The 19,002-nt window shown below is 46.9% G+C and overlaps 1 long non-coding RNA gene across 1 annotated transcript in view; it reads left to right on the top strand.

Annotated features, from left to right (window-relative positions):
- The first annotated feature begins 820 nt into the window (after nt 1-820).
- Nucleotides 821-19,002, top strand: part of LOC141553143 (uncharacterized) — a 32,394-nt gene continuing 14,212 nt past the window's right edge. The window contains exon 1 of the long non-coding RNA XR_012485288.1: nt 821-1,275. This is a non-coding gene — a long non-coding RNA (uncharacterized LOC141553143). The remainder of the gene's footprint in view (nt 1,276-19,002) is intronic.

The following is a 19,002-nucleotide window of genomic DNA, read 5'->3' as shown; positions in this document are numbered from 1 at the left end:
AGGAAGGGAAAGAAGGAATGGACAGAAATTGGGGCCATAGAGGGAATTCAGGAGAAACGGTGAATAGTAAAGGGGGAAATGATAGGGAGAGGAAAAAGAACAAAGAGAGAAAAAGAACAAAAATAAATCTTAGTGTAATAAAAGGTGTCCCTCTTGGCCCCCTTTCTCCAATTTGAAGAAAGACTAATGGGGGTGAAGAAGGAAAGCAAAGGAGGCTTTCATAAATGGGAGCCTCCAGCGTCCTGCTTTCCTACCCCTCTGCCCTCTTGCTCTGGACACACACAAAGCGGTATCCATGCGGCCGCCGGCGGCCGGCCGGGCTGGATCCCTAAGGTTCGGGCAAATCGGGCCTTCTTCCTTCTGTCCCCGCCACTTCCTAAACCTAAGTTCCCTCTTCTCCCAACACATCAATTTCTTTCTTCGGGGAGGGGGAGATAACTCTTGGCTCTTTTGCCCCTAGCGCTAAGGCTCCATAGGCCCCAGCCCACTCCCCCTTCTCTTTCCCTCTCTCTGGCCCCTATCCCAGGCCTCTGCCCCGTCCCCGCCCCTGCTCAGCTCCAAATGGCGAATATAAGCGCTGGAGAAGGCTGGGATCCTCAAGTTCTAGTTTTCAAGTAGCAGCTTCTTGGGGTGGGAGAGTGCTCTGAACTCGCAGACCTACACGCACCCGAGCAGAGGGGTCGGCCAGAAGGGGAGGGGGGCCTGCAAACCCTCGGTACTTAATTGCGTGATTGACGTCTGGCCACAGCCCGTCTGGCAGCGTGGGGGGCTGTGCGGGCTGGGGGCTGGAGGGCCTATTGAAGGACCCGGAGCAAAGAGAAAAGAAAGGAAGAAAAGAAGAGAGGGAAAAGATGCTTTCTCTCCTTGAGTGGGTGGGTGGGAGGCACGGGCCTCCCGACTCTTTCTTAATCAGCTAGGGAGAAGGCTATTTGGGAAGCGCAGGGATTGTCTCCTGGCTCTCCGGATGTGTGTCTGTGTGCTTGGATGAGTTCGGGGCCAGTTGGGCTGGAGCATTATTATTCCCCATACTGGGTGTGTGAATGTGGGGTTTGTGTGGTTGTGTAAATGTGCTTGGTATACTGCCTGGGCGTGTCTGAGTGCCTTTTGTTTTGAGTGAATTATACGTGTGGACTGTATTCTCTAGCTTCTCTCCTCCCCTCGGCCCCTTTCACAACACTGATGGATCTGGAAGTAGCCTCCCCGACTCCTGGGATTCTCTCTTCCCCATCACTTCCTCTGGGACTCCCGACATTTGACGTTTGTAAACGAAAAGAGGTAAGTGATCATTTTTCTTCATCAATTCCTGCCTTTCCTCCCCCAGTTCTGGGGGAAGGGCCTGGAATTATTCTTTTCTTAGAACAAGATTGTTCCTGGCAACTTCAGGCCTCTTGGGAGTGGGGAGGGGACTGGCCTTATTCTTTGGCCCTCAGCTGCTTAGAACTTTAGCCCTCAAACCCTTCAGTCTAATAATACTAATTATAATTATAATAGTAACAGTTTACAAAGTGCTTTTCTCCCAGCCTCTAGACCCCCTAGTCTCCCAGGCCTGTAAACCTTTAGTCTTTCTCTCTCTCCTAAACTTTCAGGAGCTCTACACTGCCTCCCCCCTTTCCCAATCTCTCAGCAACCTAAACCCTCAGTCAGTTGTCTTCTAGTTGCTCAGTTGCTCGGTCCTCAACCCTAGTCCCATAGTCCTCCGGTGCTCAGTTGGCCTTCGGTTTCCATCAACTCCCTAAACTATCAGTTCTCTCCTTTCAGTCCCTCAGCCTCCAGAACCTTGTTATTTATTCAGTTTTCTAATTTCTTCAGATGTCAGTCCCCTAGCTTCCCCCATCTACAGAGACAATAAGGCCCCCCCTCCATGAATACTTAATCCCTTAGCCCCTAGTCCCTATACCTTCTCCATAGACATTCAATTTTTAAAAAGTGACTCTCTATGAATTCTGATGCTCTTGACTTTGGGGTTTGGGGAATAGAGCCTATAATTAAAGGAAAAAGAGAGAGGAGGAAATGTATTTCATTTAACCTTGACACCAGTGAGGGGCGCCTTCACTTTGATTTTATTTTCTTGATAGAAAGACACTCATGTCTAACAGCCTTGAGGGAATCTGGCTTTATTGCTATTGTTAGTATTGTGATTTTATTTTACCTTTTTAAGTTTGGAGACTATGGGAGTTCTCAGAGATTTTGAAAATAAAGTTCTTGTCTAGATTTGACTCAGAAAAGACAGAGATAGAAGTGTGTGTGTGTGTGTGTGTGTGTGTGTGTGTGTGTGTGTGTGTTCTGGAATTAGCCAAAGAATCTCCTTCTACCCTCCAGTTCTTAGAAATAGAAGGTAGTGAAAAGGAAAGATGTGTTATGGGGTGGAACGAGAAGAATCCGAGGAGCATTTTTCTCCGAAGGCTCAGGTTTCAATCTCAGACTATGGAGCTCCTTTGAGGTTGGCTAGAAGGAGGGGAGACAGGGCAAAGAAGAAGAAGTCCAAATTCTAATAACTCCTAGCCAGAAATACTTTCCCAGGATTTAAGGACAGACTCGAGAGAGGAAAGAGATCAACGTTGGGGGATCCTTCCTCCCCTCTCCCTAACATCGGAGCTTGCGCTCTTTTGCCTGGTTCTTATTAGTGGAATCTGATTCTTTCTGGAGGATATAGGGTGAAAATTTTAAGTGTATAAGGTCTGAAGCAGAAAATGCGAGGTGGGTGAAGAATGGGAAATGAGCTCTAGCTTGTTTGGCAATAAAAGAGAATGGATGGTTAGGGGCTGCCCTTCCCCTGCCCCTATCACTCCAGTTCTCCCAGCCCCAACCTTTTTCAGCCTCCCTTCCGTTCTTATTAATTCTCCTTTCTAACTTCGCCCCAAGCGGGAAAAAGCATAGTTTTGTTAGAGAGAGACAGAGATACAAAGAAAGATTACCCCCACCCCTACCCCTTCCCATCCCAAATGTGAAGACAGAGCAGACAGACTGAAACAGAGAGAGAATGCAGACAGAAACAGCAAGACCTAGAAAATTCTGTACAATTTTGGATTATATCTAAGGTGCGGTGGGAGAGCAGATTGTACATATAGGTTCTAAGGCCCCTTCCAAGGGACTTAAATTTTAAGGAGAATTTGAGGGGCTCTGCAATCAAATTTGTAAAATTGCTTTGCATTTTAGAATTCTTTTGTAGTAGACAAAAGAATGGGTAGAGAGATGTTCAAGAAATTAGAAATTAAAATTTAATGATAGAAGATTAACATCCAAAATGTATTTTTTTAAATACTGCTTTTGTTTTTATACCTTCCTTTCCTAATATATCCACTCTGCTACATTTACCTGGGGAGGCATTGTTTGTAGCAATCAAATCGACAACACCATCAGCCCCAAACCACAATTCTGCCCACAATTGTGTATATCTTTCCCAAGAGCCTCTTTGTCTCTCTCATTCTTCAGCTCTATCTTTTCTCTGGCCTTGACTCTGGGTATCTCAACCTAACTCTGACTTCCCCTTCTATTCAGTTCAATTCGATCAGTATTTATTTATTATTTTCATCTTTCTTTTCTTTTCTTTTTTTTCAGTTTTGTATTTTCAAAATTCATGCATAGATAGTTTTTAACATTTCACCCTTGCAAAATCTTGTGTTCCAAAACTTTTCCTTCTCCGTTCCCTCCCCTTATTAGCAAGTAATCCAACATAGGTTAAACATGTGCGATTCTTCTGTACATCTTTCCACAATTATCATGCTGCACAGGAAAAAAAAAAAAGAACAAAAAGAAAAAATATCGAGAAAGAAAACAAAAAGCAAGCAAATGACAACAAAAAAAGATGAAAATATTATGTTGTGATCCACTCTGGATCCCCACAGTCCTCTTCTGGATGCAGATGGCTCTCTCCATCACAAGTTCATTGAAACTGGCCTGAATCACCTCGATGTTCAAAAGAGCCACATCCATCAGAATTAATCACCGCATAATCTTTCTTTTTCTTTCTTTCTTCCTTTCTTCCTTTCCTTTCCTTTCCTTTTTTTTTTTTTTTTTTGCATAATCTTTCAACTGGTATTTATTAAATTTATTAAGCGCCTACTCTGTACCAGGCATTATGTTAGGTAGACTCTGGGGATAAGAAACAAGCAAAAAAATGCCTGCCCTCAGGGAGCTTATGTTTTTACATAGGAGAAGCTCAGCATGCACCTAGAGAAAGAAATATTTTTAAAAGTTACACGAAGTAATATTTCTTTCTAAACGTCTAGCGTCCCTCTGATTTGTTTCTTTCTGTGATTATCTCTGCCCCTGGATGTCTCTGACCAAATTCTCTTTATAAAGAACAGAAACATTTTATGGCTGGTGTGTATGAGTGATGGAGAGGCCCAGCTAACCAATTCCTTTCGGTTTGATCCTTTCTGGTTTTCCTTCTCACATCTTCCGGGAAACTCAGCTTCTTGCACATCCAGCCTGTGTGTTCAAGGCTGGCGGGCCTGGGTGCCTCCGAATCCGATGAATTCAACTGAGAATTTGGTGCTTCTGGAGGGGGCCGGCAATAGGCAGGTGTGTACATGTGTGAGAGGAATCAGTGAGGTTTGCAGCTGATGGTGGAAGGGGCGTGTGAGAGAGAGAGAAAAACAAAGAAGAGAGCGAGTGAGAGAGACAGAAAGAGAGAAAGAAAGGGAGAGAGAGAAAAAGAAAGAGAGAAAAGAGAGAGAGAGAGAGAGGAGACAGAGATTGTGAGAGAGAAAGAGAGAGAAGAGACAGAGACAAAAAGAGAAGAGACAGAGAGACAGACAGAGAGAGAGACAGAGACAAAAAGAGAAAAGAGAGAGAGAGAGAGAGAGAGAGAGAGAGAGAGAGAGAGAGAGAGAGAGAGAGAGAGAGAGAGAGAGAGAGAGAGAGAGAGAGAGAGAGAAAGAAAACACATCCAAACGGACTTATTGGCAATGGAGTGAAAAAGCAGGTAGGCCAAAGGAAGGGCACCTGCCTTTCAGGCCCCCGCCCGGTGACTGTGGGCCCCGCATTCAAACTCTGGGTCTTTCCCCTCATTTATAGAACGGCTGTAACAATTGGGATCGCAGTTCTGTGGGAACAGTGCGGCCGAGATACCAAGACCCTCAGAACAAACACGCCCTGCCCTCCGGGAGCTTCCATTCCGCGGAAAGGAGCCAGAGCAGCCCTCGGTCTCGGATCAGATCGATCCGGCGTGAGTCCGGCCGGGTCCGTGTCTACACGAGCGCGCAGACTCCGGGTTCACAGCCTCCCTAGAAGATTTTTCATCTTTCGAAAGTTTGGAGATTTCTCTCCTCTGAAATATCGAAGACGCGTTTTCTCGTCCGGCGTCGCGGTGCCCGTGTTGCTCTCGGTGCCCTTTCTTGCGCTCGGAAGCCTGGCCCACAGCGGAGGAAAATCCCTTTCCTTTCGTTAGAGGCTCTGGATTTGGAACATTCGTTCAGAAAGGGACACAGCCCGGCCCGACTCTTTCCGTCCCGGGTCCCACTCGCTCCAACATGTTTTGCTCGGATTCTAGAAGCCCGAAGCGAATTGCAGCCTTCGTTTCCTCAGACTCCTTCAGTTTATTTATTTTTTCATTAGCGTTTGATTGATGCTTCTGTGGATATTATAGTCATTTCCGGTTACATCACCCCACTCGGGGGGCCTTCTCCGGCCGCGAAGAAAAACAGCTTGGGCAAAAGCTATCGACTTAGCTGTTTTCCTGGACGGCGGGGGCATCCGAGATCTCTCCTCTCCAGAAAATTAGGGCCTCCATTTATTTATTTATGTTTTGAGTTGGGGAAACTGAGACCCAGAGAGTGAGGAGACGTGTTTAAATCCTCTCCGCCCCCCTTCCAACGCCCCCCTCCCCCTTTCCGACTCCACCCCCGCGGTTGGGAAGCCCAACTAGGCCAGCGAGTCCCAACCCATATCCCCGGCTTTCTGAGGGCTCCCTGGAGCAGCAGTTTGACAAGTCGTGGCTCTCCAGCCCACTCGCTCCCAGGGCAGGGAGCAGCCTCCGGTCCTCCCAGCACGCCTCGGTGACACTCCGGAGCTGCGCCCTCCGCAGAGATTTCCTGCCCCCCTCCGTGACCCCGATTCTCTCACTATCCGGATTTTGGAGAGGGAGAGGAAGAGGGCGGGAGGAAAGTCCTCCGGGTTCTGCACTTGCTTTCCCAGAGAGAGACAGAAAGAGAGAGAGAGAGAGAGAGAGAGAGAGAGAGAGAGAGAGAGAGAGAGAGAGAGAGAGAGAGAGAGAGAGAGAGACAGAGACAGAGACAGAGACACAGAGACAGACAGAGACAGAGACAGAGACAGAAAGTTATTTGCAATTATTTATTTATTTGGAATTATTTGCAATGGAATGAAAAAACAGGTAGGCCAAAGGAAGGGAGAGTGATTCCTTGAGTGGCCATTTCCCCGTGCCCGGGAGGGCTCCTGCTCCCTAGGGCCCAGGTTTGAGGGACTCTCCTGGGAGTTCGTCTCCATTCTCAGTCTGCTTGTAACCTCCAAGCTCTGTCCCCTTACCCAAGATCCTCTGCAGTCCTCTGGGCCGCTGTTGCCATTCGTGCCCCCCTCATTGAGGGAGCCACCTTCATTTCTACACTTCTCCCCTCCGATTCCCCGGTATCCACACCCCCTCGAGCCTTAGACCGAGAAAATCCCTTCCTTTCACTTGTGCTCTGAGGGGCTAGCCTTAGGTTATTCACTAAAGCTCTGTCTTCCAAACTCCACCACAGTCTCTACACTGTGTGCGCGAGCTTGTGTGGGAGTCAGGGTCAGGAGGCACATCTTGTGTCATTGTGACCTGCAGCGTCTCTCAGAGGAACACATGCTCCTATTCTGATAGCCGATGGTTTCCTGCTCCGATTTCTTGGCTTATTCTCATCTTATTTATCTAGGCTGGCCTTGGGACTGTGCGCAAGGAGCCATCCTGTGGCTTTTCCTGGTTAGCCTCTGGCATATGTGGAACTCCATGCTGGCCCGTCCTTGGGGTGGTTGAATGTCGGGGGCTGTGATGGCCGAGGCTTGAGCTTGGGCCTTTTCTTTCTGCAATTGGGGCATTTGTGGCACCCTTGTGTGTGTGGCTTCTATCTGACAATATGGGTGGTCAGCTATTTTTCCCTTAGATAGATTTCCCCTCAGATCCTCCCAGACATCACAGCAGAGCTTGGAGGTGATCATAGGCTTTTTGACATTCCCCTCAGCATTGGAGAGTTTTGACTTGTCTTATTGCATCTCTGGAGGTGGAATAGGGAAATAGACGCACTCATCAACTTGAAAGTGAGAGAACCAGTGTGATCTTGGACAAATAATTTCCTTCTTTCTTTAATCCTCAACTTCCTCTTCTTTGAAAATGAAGGCACTGGACAACCCTTTCCACCTTCCAATCTGGGAGCATCTGCTGAAAAGGATTCAAAAATCGAAAGGAAATAGGCCTTTATTAAGCAGCTACTATGCATCACAGATCTCTACACATTATCTCCTTTAAATGTGGGAAGTAGGTGCTATTTTTTCCTCCTTTTATGGGTGAGGAAATTGAGGCAAATGGATGAAGTGATTTGGTTAGGTCAGAGAGTTAGTAGGTGACTGAGGTAGGATTTAATTCAGATCTTTTGAGACTCAGGGTCCAAGGTTTGTCTTCTGTATCACCAGTTGCCACTGCCACCCAGGCTCCCCAAGAGAGGGCCCCATCTGCTGCTCTGAGAGGTTTGTCATCAGGTTGTCAGAGGATGAGGGAGAATTAATTTTTTTTCAGCTACAGACATTGATGAACTTGCCCTAAGTCAGACAAGCATTGTAATTCGTGTAAGTTCTAAGGAAAAACAGGGATACTGGTGATGTTGAAAAAGCAGGTGCCTGTGGGTACAACAATCCTGTCATTGTGTGTGTGTTCGTGCCCAGATACAGTGTCTGGCTGCTTGTGCCTGGGTGGCTCCTTGTACAAGTCTGCCTGCTTTCTTCTGTCTCTGGGTCTCAGAAGGATGGGTGGCCCATTCATGCATGCTGTTTGTGGTATGGGGTTGTGAATGTGTGAATATTCTTCCCTCTGGGCTAGTCTCTGAAACCTGAGATTTCCACCTGCTCAGCCCAACTCCCAAATGGAGTAGCTTTTGCAGTCTGGGAGAGTGATCGCAAAATCCGTTCTGCTCCACAAAAACTACCAGCACCCTCGACCAGTTCTTCTCTGTTGATGGCTGCCTTTCAGCCTCCCTTCACCATCCATGTCAAGTGCCAGTTGGGTGCTTGGGCATCCCTCTCCTTACTATTATTCCCCAAAAGCGAGACAGTCAGCTATGCACATAACTGGCCATCTGCTCTCTGATTTCAGTATTTTTCAGTATCCAGATCTTCTCTTTCTCTTCCCCTTTGTGGGATCCACTTTTCACATATCCCCATTTTTGTTGTCTCTCTCCTTCGTTTGCGTTGTCTCCCCTCTGCCTGTCTGCTGCTGCAGGCCAGGAAGTAGTGCATCTTTTCAGCTCTCTTCTCAAGTTCATCTGATCTCCAAAAGCAGCTTTATCTTGACCCAGGGGCTTAGCTACGTTCGGGGGAATCTATCTTTCTAGATCTGTCATCATCCCAGAGTTTATTTACATTGCTACATCTAGCCTGAATTCCTTCCAGTGCTCAGGTTCCACAGTGAATTAGAGTCTCTAAGGTCCCCTACATCTCTGATGAACTGTGCTCCTAGGATTTTATTACTATTTATCCTCCTCTCCCTGCCTCTCCCCGAAGTATTCTCTCCCTCCCCTGTTCTTCCCATGATACTTCCCTCCCTCCCTACCTCTCTATTTAATCTCCACCCCATTCCATCTTAGCTCTCTTTTGAGGGGCAGCACAGACAGAGGAGGAAGGGAACTCTGAGACCATATAATCCAACCTCAGACCTGAACACTATTTAGTACAGTATTTAGCATATAGCAGGCACATGATACTTGCTTGTTGACTGAATAGGAACCTCCTTTATAACCTCCCAACTGTATCCAGTTGCCACCTGACTATCTCTAGTTCTGTGGAACTCAGTAAAGCAAGGAATCAAATTCTACTTTGAGGCAGCTCGTTTATTGGAGAGCTTTTCCTCATATCAGAGGGAAAACATGACTTTTCCACCCCCAGCCTCTGCTTTTTTCCACTTTCCTTGTTCTGCTTTCTGGGGCTTGGCAGAAGAAACTTAATCCCTTCAGAAAGACCGACAGTATGACCCCATTGTCTCTTCTTTTAGACAGTTAGGTGGCTCAGTGAGTAGAGTACTGGCCTGGAGTCAAGAAGACCTCGGTTAAAATTCTGGTCTCACTTATCAGGTGTGTGACGTTGTCTGCCTCAGTTTCTTCATCTACTAACTCCCCATCTCCCAAGGTAACTGGGACAATCAAAATGAGATAACATTTGTCAAATGCTTCGCCATTGCTGGCAACTAGTAGGCACTTAGTGAAAGCTTATTCCCCTTCTCTCCTCTGTAGACTGTTGAGTCGTGCCAGTCATGCCTGATTCTTTGTGGCCCTGATTGACATGCTCTTGGCAGAGATATGGTGTAGTTTCCTTCTTTAGCTCATTGACGTATGCGGAAGCTGAGGTAAACAAGGTTAAGTGACTTGCCCAGAGTCACACAAGTGTTCAGGGTCGGATTTGAACTCAGGAAGATGAGTCTTTCTGATTCCAGGCCAGGAATTCTGCACTATGGCGCCACCTAGTGCCATAGGGATGCTCATCTCCTATTCCTCCATCCTAATATTATCTCTTCCCACCACAGGGACTCTTTTCCTTCCAGGGTGCAGCTTGCCAGTGACTTTCCTAAAAAGGCTAGTTCATCATAGCTCTCACTTACCTAGTCCTGGACCCTGTGTCTCCCTTAATTTAGCCAGAGATGGATCATGTTCTTCCTGGAAAGTTCTCAGATGCCAGCTTGCTTGAGGATGATGATGGGTTTCTGAGACTCCTAACCCTCCTAACAGACCAACAGCAGTTGATGGGGAGTCAGGGAGAAATGGGTTTAAACCCCTGGCCCTACTGCTATTTTAAACCTATTTGATCCTGTGCTGATTTGTGGTGCAATTGATTCATCTTTAAAATGGGGGTGGGGAGTGGGAAATGTTGAGCTCAATGACCTTGAATATCTTTCCAATCTCTGAATCTATGGTTTTATGAAGAGGGAGGATATATGATTTGTTCAACTACAGCAACATTCAAGGACCATCTCCTAACGGCAATGGGAGGGGGTATCTTTCTTGAAGCCCCCACAGAATTGAAATCAGAATTGTCAAAGGGCAATACAATAGCTGTTTTAGGGGCTGGGATGGGGGAGACCCCCCATCACCTTTCAGTCTGTTCCCATCCAGTTTTCATCTTAAACTGAATTCTCTCTCCTCCCTCACTTTCTCTCCCCTCCCATCTCTAGCCCATCCCTACTTTACCATTCATTTCCCTGCTCCCCAGAGAGCCTAAGGCTTCAATTTCATTCCTCAAGATGATTCCACAGCTCAGCAAGAGCTTCTTGGAAGGGAGTGGAGCTCTTATTTTATGATCCTTGCCCAGAAACAGAGTGGGGATTGGTTAGGATAGAGAATGTCTCAGTGGAGAGATGGGCAGACTCAGGGAAACACCCAAATGGCTAGGCTTGCTCACTCACTGTTGGGAATCGTGAAGTCGGTGAAAATTGTCTTTTGAGAGTCTTCTTCCTTTGTGTGACTCTACCCCAAACTAGACATTCACAATAGCCTGAGTCCTTTTAGAGAATATTAAAAAAGATGCTGGATTTAGGTAGAAGAGGCAGAAGCTCTGGGTTCAGATCTGAGCCTGAAGTCTGGAGGTCACTTAGCACATTTTTGCCTCAGTTTCCTCAAATGTAGAATAGGGATAATGATGATAATAACTAATATTACAAAAAATTATGTTTATTTGTGTGTGTGTGTGTGTGTGTGTGTATGTGGTACTGAGCTAAGCACTTTGTATTTATGTTCTCATTTGATTCTCAAAACAACCAGTGGAATTTGAGGCTCTTATAAGCTCTATTTTATAGTTGGAGAAACTGAGGTAAACAGTGGTTAAGTGACTTGTCCAGAGTCACACAGTTAGCAAGTGTCTTGGGCCAGTTGTGAACCCTGATCTTCCTGATTCCAGGCTTGACTCTCTATCCACTGCCAACCTAAATGCTTCCTGGATAATTGTCAGACCAATTGAGATAATGGTAAACAACAACAAGCAAACAAAATCATTAAAACGTGCTTCATGATACATTGTGGGTACTATATAAATGATTATTCCTCTCCTTGACCTCAATCCAGGCACAGTCTCTCGTTTCTCTAAAAATTTTACTTTGCTTATATTTGCTTTTATATTTTTATATTTGCTTATCTGTATATATTGCTCCCTTTCTATAGAATGTAAGCTCTTTAAGGGCAGGAAATATTTCAATTGAGTCTTTATTCCCAGCGTCTAGCTCAATACCTGGCACACAATAATAGCTCAATAAATGCTTATTGAATTGATTTGAATCTCTAAAGAAAACTTTTTTTTTTAAATGAAAGTGTGACAGAAATTACTCATAGAAAATGATCAACTCCTCACTCCACTGTTTGCCATTTTAATAGAAAGAGGGCAATGTTTGACCCAAAGGAGTAAAAGCTTAATGGTGGAATTTTAGGCAGAGTGATTGATCAGAAAGAGATCATTTTAGTTAGGAGTGCTCTCACATCACACCCATACATTCCTCCAGCAAAGATTGGTTCCCCTACAGACACAATGATATTCAACTCCAAATCTTCTCCTTTCTACCTCCAAGCCACTTCTCAAATATTTCCCCATATCTCCACTCAGACTCACTATCCTGATTCAGGTTCTCATTACCTTTTGACTGGACCATTTTACTAGCCTCCCTCTTGGCTTTTGAAGCTCAGGTCTTTCCCCACTCCATGGATTCTTCCAAACAGCTGTCAAAATGCTTCTGACTGTGATACATGACATGTACTCAGGGCAAGTCACTTAATTTCTCGTCTCTCTGGATGATTTGAAGGTCATAAATTGCATAGAAAGTGCTTATCTGCACAGTTTCCTCAAAGTATTTTCCTATACCAATGAAATCACGATTCTAGTTCTTATTCCTGTGCATCAGTTGTCTTTCCGGTTAGAGTGGACACTCTCTAAGGGCAGCACTATTGTACTGTTGTCTTTGTGTCTTTATTGCATAGCAATAAAGTTTGGGCAAACAGTTGGCACTTAGTGAATTCTTTGTACTTGATGGCATTCCATAACTTGGACTTTATCCATTCCCCCAATCCCTTGGTTCACTATTTTGCCCTAGGAGCATCTTTTAGCCAGACTAGGCTACTCAGGGGATTACAAATTCAGAGTTGGAAAGACACCAAAAAGTTCATTTTAAAGATGAGAAAAGTGAGACCTGAGGACTTTAGTGATCTGTCCAAGGTCATATAAATAGTAAGTGCATGAGTGAGATTTTAACTGAGACTTCTAACTCTGAATCCAGTGTTATTTCCCATACACTGTACTCCTATTACCTGTGAGGATTCATCTCTTTTTAGTTTATTTCCTACTGCCCTCCCTCCCTCTCTCCCTCCCTCCTTGCGCTCAGTTTAATTCTTGTCTCCTTCAGAAAGTCTTCCCTGAACACTCCAGCTCATGGAGCTCTCCACTCTTCCCTTTCCCCCTTCTATTTCTCTTTCTTTTCTTCCCCTCCCTCCTTTCTCTGTCTCTACCTCTGTCTCTCTTTATGTCTCTCTCTGTATCTATATGTCTCTGTCTCTCCTCCCTCCTCTTTTTTCTTTTCTTTCCCTCCCTTCCTAGCTTCTCTCTACTTTTCTGGATTTCTGTCTGTATCTCTTTTTGTCTCTGTCTCTCTTCATCCCCCTCTTTCTTTTTTCCCTTCTTCTCCTCCCTTATTTCTTCCTATTTTTCTGGTTTTGTGTCTCTGTCACTCTCCGTGTCTCTCCATCTGTCTCTGTCCCTCTTTTTTCCTCTCTCTCACCTCCTCTAAATAGCTCTCTCTCATACAGAAGACATACAGAATGTCTTCCTCTACTTTCTCTTTCTTCTTCTTCTCCTCCTCCTTCTTCTCCTCCTCCTCCTCCTCCTCCTCCTCCTCCTCCTCCTCCTCCTCCTCCTCCTCCTCCTCCTTCTCCTCCTCCTCCTCCTTCTCTTCTTCCTCCTCCTCCCTCCTTTCTCTGTCTCTGTCCCTCTGCCTCTATATATGTCTTTCTATCTGTCTCTGCCCTTCATAATATTTTTGTTCAATCATTTTTCAGTCATATCTGCTTTTCGTGACCCCTTTTGGAGTTTTCTTGGCAAAGATACTGGAGTGGTTTACCATTTCCTTCTGAGGCAAACAGCCTCCTTCTACCTTTCCATCCCCATTATACTTCACTCTGCCATTACTCATTGATGTAGTAACACTGGCTTCCTTAATGTTGAATGAACAAGACACTCCCCCCCCCCCCCCCCCCAACACATCTTACTTCATTTAACAGACGAGGAACTGAGGCAAGCAGGATCAAATAACTTGCTCAGAGCCACACAGCTAGTAAGTGTCCCAGGCCAGATTTGAATACCGGAAGATGAATCTCTTTGTCTAGAGGCAGGGTACTCTGTGCCCTACAACCCCAGCTGCCCTAGGATTTTAGTTGGAACTTAAAGGAAGCTAGGGAAGTCAGTAGGCATTCCAGGCATAGGGGACCGTAAGAGAAAAAAAAAGTGTCTTGATCATGGAACATTAAGGAAGCCAGTGTTATTACATCAATGAGTGAATGAAAAATGATTGAACAAAAATATTATGAAAGGCTTTGAACCACAGAGGATTTGATATTTGATCCTGGAGATGATTGAGTAGGTTGAACCTGCATTTTAGGAAAAACACTGGTGACAGAAAGGAGGATGGATAGAGTGGGGAGAGACTTGTGGCAGGCAGATCCTCAGCAAGCTATTACGATTGTCCAACCGTGAGATAATGACTTGCCCTAAAATAATGATTGTGTCAGAGGAGTGAAAGGGGGTATATGAAATGATGTTTCAAGGGTGAAACTGGCAGTTCTTGTCAACAGAGGTCCTTGAAGCATGTCCATTTTGGGATTCTTATTTGAAGTTTCTGTCCCCTGTTAGACACGCTCTGGGGCTGGGCTAAAGTTTGAGTGTTTGGGATTGGGTTTTAGAAAATGTAGAACTAGAGGAATTATCTGAGCAGTTTGTCTCTCTTGGTGCAGTGAGAAAAAGTCAGAGGCCCTGGGTTTGATCTGCTATTTATAATTCTGTGACTTCTGTCATAGGGACTCTGTTTCTACATTTGTGTTAAAGAGAGAGAGAGAGAGAGAGAGAGAGAGAGAGAGAGAGAGAGAGAGAGAGAGAGAGAGAGAGAGAGAGAGAGAGAGTTGGAATAGATGCCCTCTGAAGCCCTCTTCAACTCTTAATCTGTGATCCCCATGGTCCAAACAACAAAAACCCATCCAGCAAGCCAATTTCTCTTAAAGATCTGGGTGACTACATTGTCTCTTTTTCTCTCTAGAGGAAGAGACTCTTCCGGCTCCAATGAGAGAGGTTTCTTCCCCAAATACATGGTGATTCCCATTTATATTTGTGGTCATCGCCTATATTGAGGCAGAGCATAACCTAACTAAAGATTTAGCAGATCGTGACTTATCTGAGGTCACACAGCTGACCAGTTTTCAAGGCCGGTTGAATCTAGGTCTGACTCCATGTTTTTTTTTTTTTTTTTTTTCCATCTATGCAACTCCAGAGAAAAGTTTAAAAAGGGAAAAGTACAATTTTCCTTCAGATTAAACTCTGAGCTCCCTGATTTCCCCCTATAAGAATTGTAGCATTGTGCTTTTCACTCAATAAACGCTTCCGAAGTATTTGTTGAAATATATCCATCTGATATGAATCGATGAGAGGAAACTTGGAGAGGAGAAGGGATTATTGAATTTTCCTTCTCCAGCCCCCTCCTCCACTCGTTTATTGGCCGGGGTCAGGCTTTGGGGGCTGGGGGTGGGAGTGAGCTGGGGGTGTCCCTTTGGCCTGAAGGGCAGCGATCTCGGCGGAGCCCTGGCTCCTCACTGGAATCAGGGGGACTTTTGTCTGCCAGACCCACTGGTCTGGGGTGGGCGGCGAAGAGCCAGCCACCCCAAGATTGGTCACCAGCTGGGATCACGCTAAAGGCGGGGACGTCAGCCTCTGTTTACTCTGCTTCGGGGTAGGGATGGGGAAACGTTCGATTTCAGTCACGACAAATACCCATCCTCCTCAGCTACCATCCGGGTTCTTCCCCTCTACCATTCTCTTCCATTCTCCCGCAAAGGAACGAAATCTGCCATGTATGAGAGGGGGAAAAGCTTGGGGGAGGACTGGCTGGGAGCCAGCTCCCCGACCCCGCTCTGGGAGAGCAGGCGGGGGCCAGCTTTGCCCAGGGCGCCCCAAATAAAGTCATCAAGGTCAGATGTAGCCGATCCGGAGCCGAGGATTTGCCCTCATTCATAGGATCCAAGTCTGGAAGAGACTGCGAGACTGAGAGGAGGAAGAGATGGAGTGGAGAACAGAACCAGGGCAGGAGAGCAGAGACAAAGGAAGCAGGCCGCAGGACGGGCAGGCAGAGCGGAAGCCGGGGTACCCGGGGAGGACAGAGATCAGGAAAGGCAGAAAGGAGACGAAGTCGGAACGGGAACAAGACAAGGTAGAGACAGACCCGATGAAAGAATGACGGGACGCAGGAGACTTAGAGCTAGAGGGTCATCGAGTTCAAAGCTCTCATTTTGGGCAAAGGTCTGGGGGGGGTCACCATAGGGCCTCCCGCGAGGGCCTAGAGCACGTCTGAACGCGCGGTACTTCCGATGGCTGCGAGAGAAGCCGTCTTCTGGAGGCCCCAGTTTGGAGAGGTGATGGAAGGAGATGGAGACATTCTCCCACGCGGCTAGTGTGGTAGGGGAATGGGAGCCAAAGCTCTTCTTTTTTACAGATGAGGAAACTAAGGCTCCGGTAGCTTAATATCTCTCACCGCTTCACCCAGTGAGGGAGTCGGAATTCGAACCCAGGGTTTCCTCCTTCTAAGACTACCTCGCGCTCTGTTCCCCACACCTTGCCGCTTAGTTAGGGAGAAAAGAAAGTACAACTCAAAATTTGCCTAGAGCTTGAGTAGAAACAAAAGCATCGAACACGTGAAATGCATAGCCAAGAGCGGCAAGTCGGTCCGTACCCCTGGGGGCCACGTTTCGGATTTTTCAAATGAGGGGATCGGGGTACGCTGATGTGTGGGCTTCTGATAAAGAGATTCTCTCCCGGGAAGAAAAAAATAAGAGGCTTGTCTTGCTAGAGCTCCCTCCCAGGGGGCACCCCAATCCTCTGCCACACTTATACAGTGGGGGAGTGACTCGTTCTCCTTCCATCACCCGCCCCAAACTGGGGGTCCCCAGAAGACGGCTTCTGTCTCAGAGATCTGGAGTACCGCCCGTTCAAACCTCCTCTTGGCCTTCGCGGGAGGCCCCATGGTGACCCCCTAGGCCTTTGCCAAAAGATTTTTTTCTCCCTAAACTTCCGTGGTGGAGCTGCGCATTGGGGTGAAGAAAGGGCCCTGGAGCCCCATAAGCTCACGAGTCCCCCCATTCTTGCTGCGTTAGTGGTCTCTGAATCCCAAAGGGGAAAGGGGCCAGATCCCGGCAAAGATCCGAAATCCGACTCATTCTCAGACTGTCAGGGAAAGCTGCCCAAACCAGGGTCCATTTTAAAATCGAATTATTCAGATCCATAAAATCGGGGAGGTCCGAAGGGATAGCCCTTAGGGATCACTACCACTCCGATATTCCACATGACTTTTGACTGGGTGGAATCGATTTGTGAATCTTGCGAAGGAAAGGGCCAGCTAACGTAGCCCCGGGCCCTGTTTTCTCATCTCTTTCGGCCGGGAAGCAGAGGCTACAAGGCCCAGGGGAGGTGGAGGAAGGAAGGGAGAGCGCGAGTTAGGGCTGGAGGGTTGTTCCGCATTGAGATGGGGCGCCTCTCTCAAGTCCGGCACGGATGTGGAGGGGTACATGGGTCGGAGGGGTTCCCTGATCACTTGGGGCTGCCTGTGTGGTCCCGCTCCCCGTGGCACGTTAATCTCTCAGATCCGGGAGATCAACTGATTCCAAGAGCTGCTGTCTCCCATAAACAAGCAGAAGCTGGGATTTCCTTCCCCATTTCCCAACTCAGATCAATTTTACAGCAGCACTCTGACTCGTTGTTAATACCAAAAAGAATAATGCTGTAAATTTCACAAACACTTCCTTCACAATTCCAGAAAGGCTGGAGAGAGGGAGAGAGAGGGAGAGAGAGAGAGAGAGAGAGAGAGAGAGAGAGAGAGAGAGAGAGAGAGAGAGAGAGAGAGAGAGAGAGAGAGAGAGAGAGAGAGAGAGAGAGAGAGAGAGGGAGAGAGAGAGAGAGGACTTGTTCAGGGTCTGATTATCGAAGTCGACATTCGAATACAGGCCCCCTTCATTCCAATATCTTGTTTCGAGTCACACCTTTCTTTCGAGTTTCCTATTCCGCAGGGGCGACAAAGATCTGACCCTAGAGAACGTGGGGACGCCCATTTAATATTCTGGGAGAAAAAGACCTAAAGTCTCATAGTGATTCGGTCTTTTTCTGCCTTCTTTTTAATTGTTCTCGATAAAAATAATTAAAAATTAAAACAACCCGTTCGTTCAGTCCGATCGCAAGCGTGCTCCTCGATCTTCATTATTTTTGTCTTCTTTCCACTTTCCGAAAATTCCCTAAACCCTGTAAAAAAGCCTTCTCAATCTGACTATCCATGGGCCCATCCCCCTTCCTGGATCTGTACCCTTCCAAAGACCCAACTTTACCTTCCTTCCCCGAAATAGCGGGGACCAGGTGCCTAGAGAAGAGGGTAAAGTCTGGTGGTGGTGCTGATAGGGAACCAGGGACCCAAAAAGAGGGAGTGTAGAGAAAGACAGAGATCAGGCTCGGAGAGAGGCAGAAACAGAGATTCGGGAGAACGGTGTTAGGAATGAGCGGAGACTGGAAGAGAGACACAGAAATAGTAAACGACGTGTAATACGTGACAAAGGAAGACAGACGGAAAGCCAGAGAGAAAAATTAGAAATGGAAGCAGACCAGCACTCACAAAGCAAGGGGAAAAAATAAAAATACAAACAAAATAAACAAAACAAAAATTAAAAAAAAATAAAAAACAAAAAACCAAAGGGAGAAAGAGCAACATAAAGAGAGGCAGAGACACATAAAGGAGATAAAGGAAACAGTACAGCGTCGCACTCCAAGGAAGGAGAGAGCGGACAGATGGAAACCCGAGTTGATGCTGGGCTTGGCTGGGCCCTTCTCCCACTCCCGGCGTGCCAGGGAAGAGAGCCGGAGCTTCCTGCTCTCCGAGCTGCCTGGCTTTCTGCTCCCACAAAAAGATGGTTCTTTCCTATCTCGACTTTACTGATGGCTGGAACCTCTGAGTGCTTTCTAGTCTATTACCCTGAACGATTGTTGATCGGCTCTCTAGAAGCAGCACTCTAGGCTGGAAAGGGCCGGCTTTCCTTTTTGCCTGAAAGGCTTACGGAGCTTGCTCTGGCTGTTCCAGAGCTTCTTCCGCCACTGCTCGATTTTCCGGAGTTCTCTGTAGGCTGGGGCAGAAGCCCCCAGACTCCAAATAGGGGTTAAAGGAAAAGCTTGTGCGGATCTCCCGCTCCGCCCCCGAGAACCAAGCTCGGCTCCTCCCGACCGCGTTTAGGTACTTTAGTGCCCAAAGTCTTTCATCGGAAGGACATCAACATCAGTTTTAGGTCCGCAAAGTAAAATCTCAGGGCCCGGAAATCTGGAGGGAAATGGCTCCCAGAACCGCCTTTTAACCTATTAGAACCGAGTTGAAATGAGCTGTGATCAACAGTACCAAGTCCAGAAATTTCCTGACAGCGGGAGCTGGTTCAGAATAGGGGAGAAGAGTGGAGAGGACGTCGCCGGAGGACAGTTCTTCCTGGGTCCCCAGCTTCGTGTCCCTGGGGCCGCCTCGCCACGGCTCCCAGGACCGCCTGCTCTACCAGAAAGGTC

This window comes from Sminthopsis crassicaudata, chromosome 2 (genome assembly GCF_048593235.1).
Source record: "Sminthopsis crassicaudata isolate SCR6 chromosome 2, ASM4859323v1, whole genome shotgun sequence".
Classification (NCBI taxonomy): Eukaryota; Metazoa; Chordata; class Mammalia; order Dasyuromorphia; family Dasyuridae; genus Sminthopsis; species Sminthopsis crassicaudata.
This window is presented reverse-complemented; position numbering and strand designations above follow the sequence as displayed.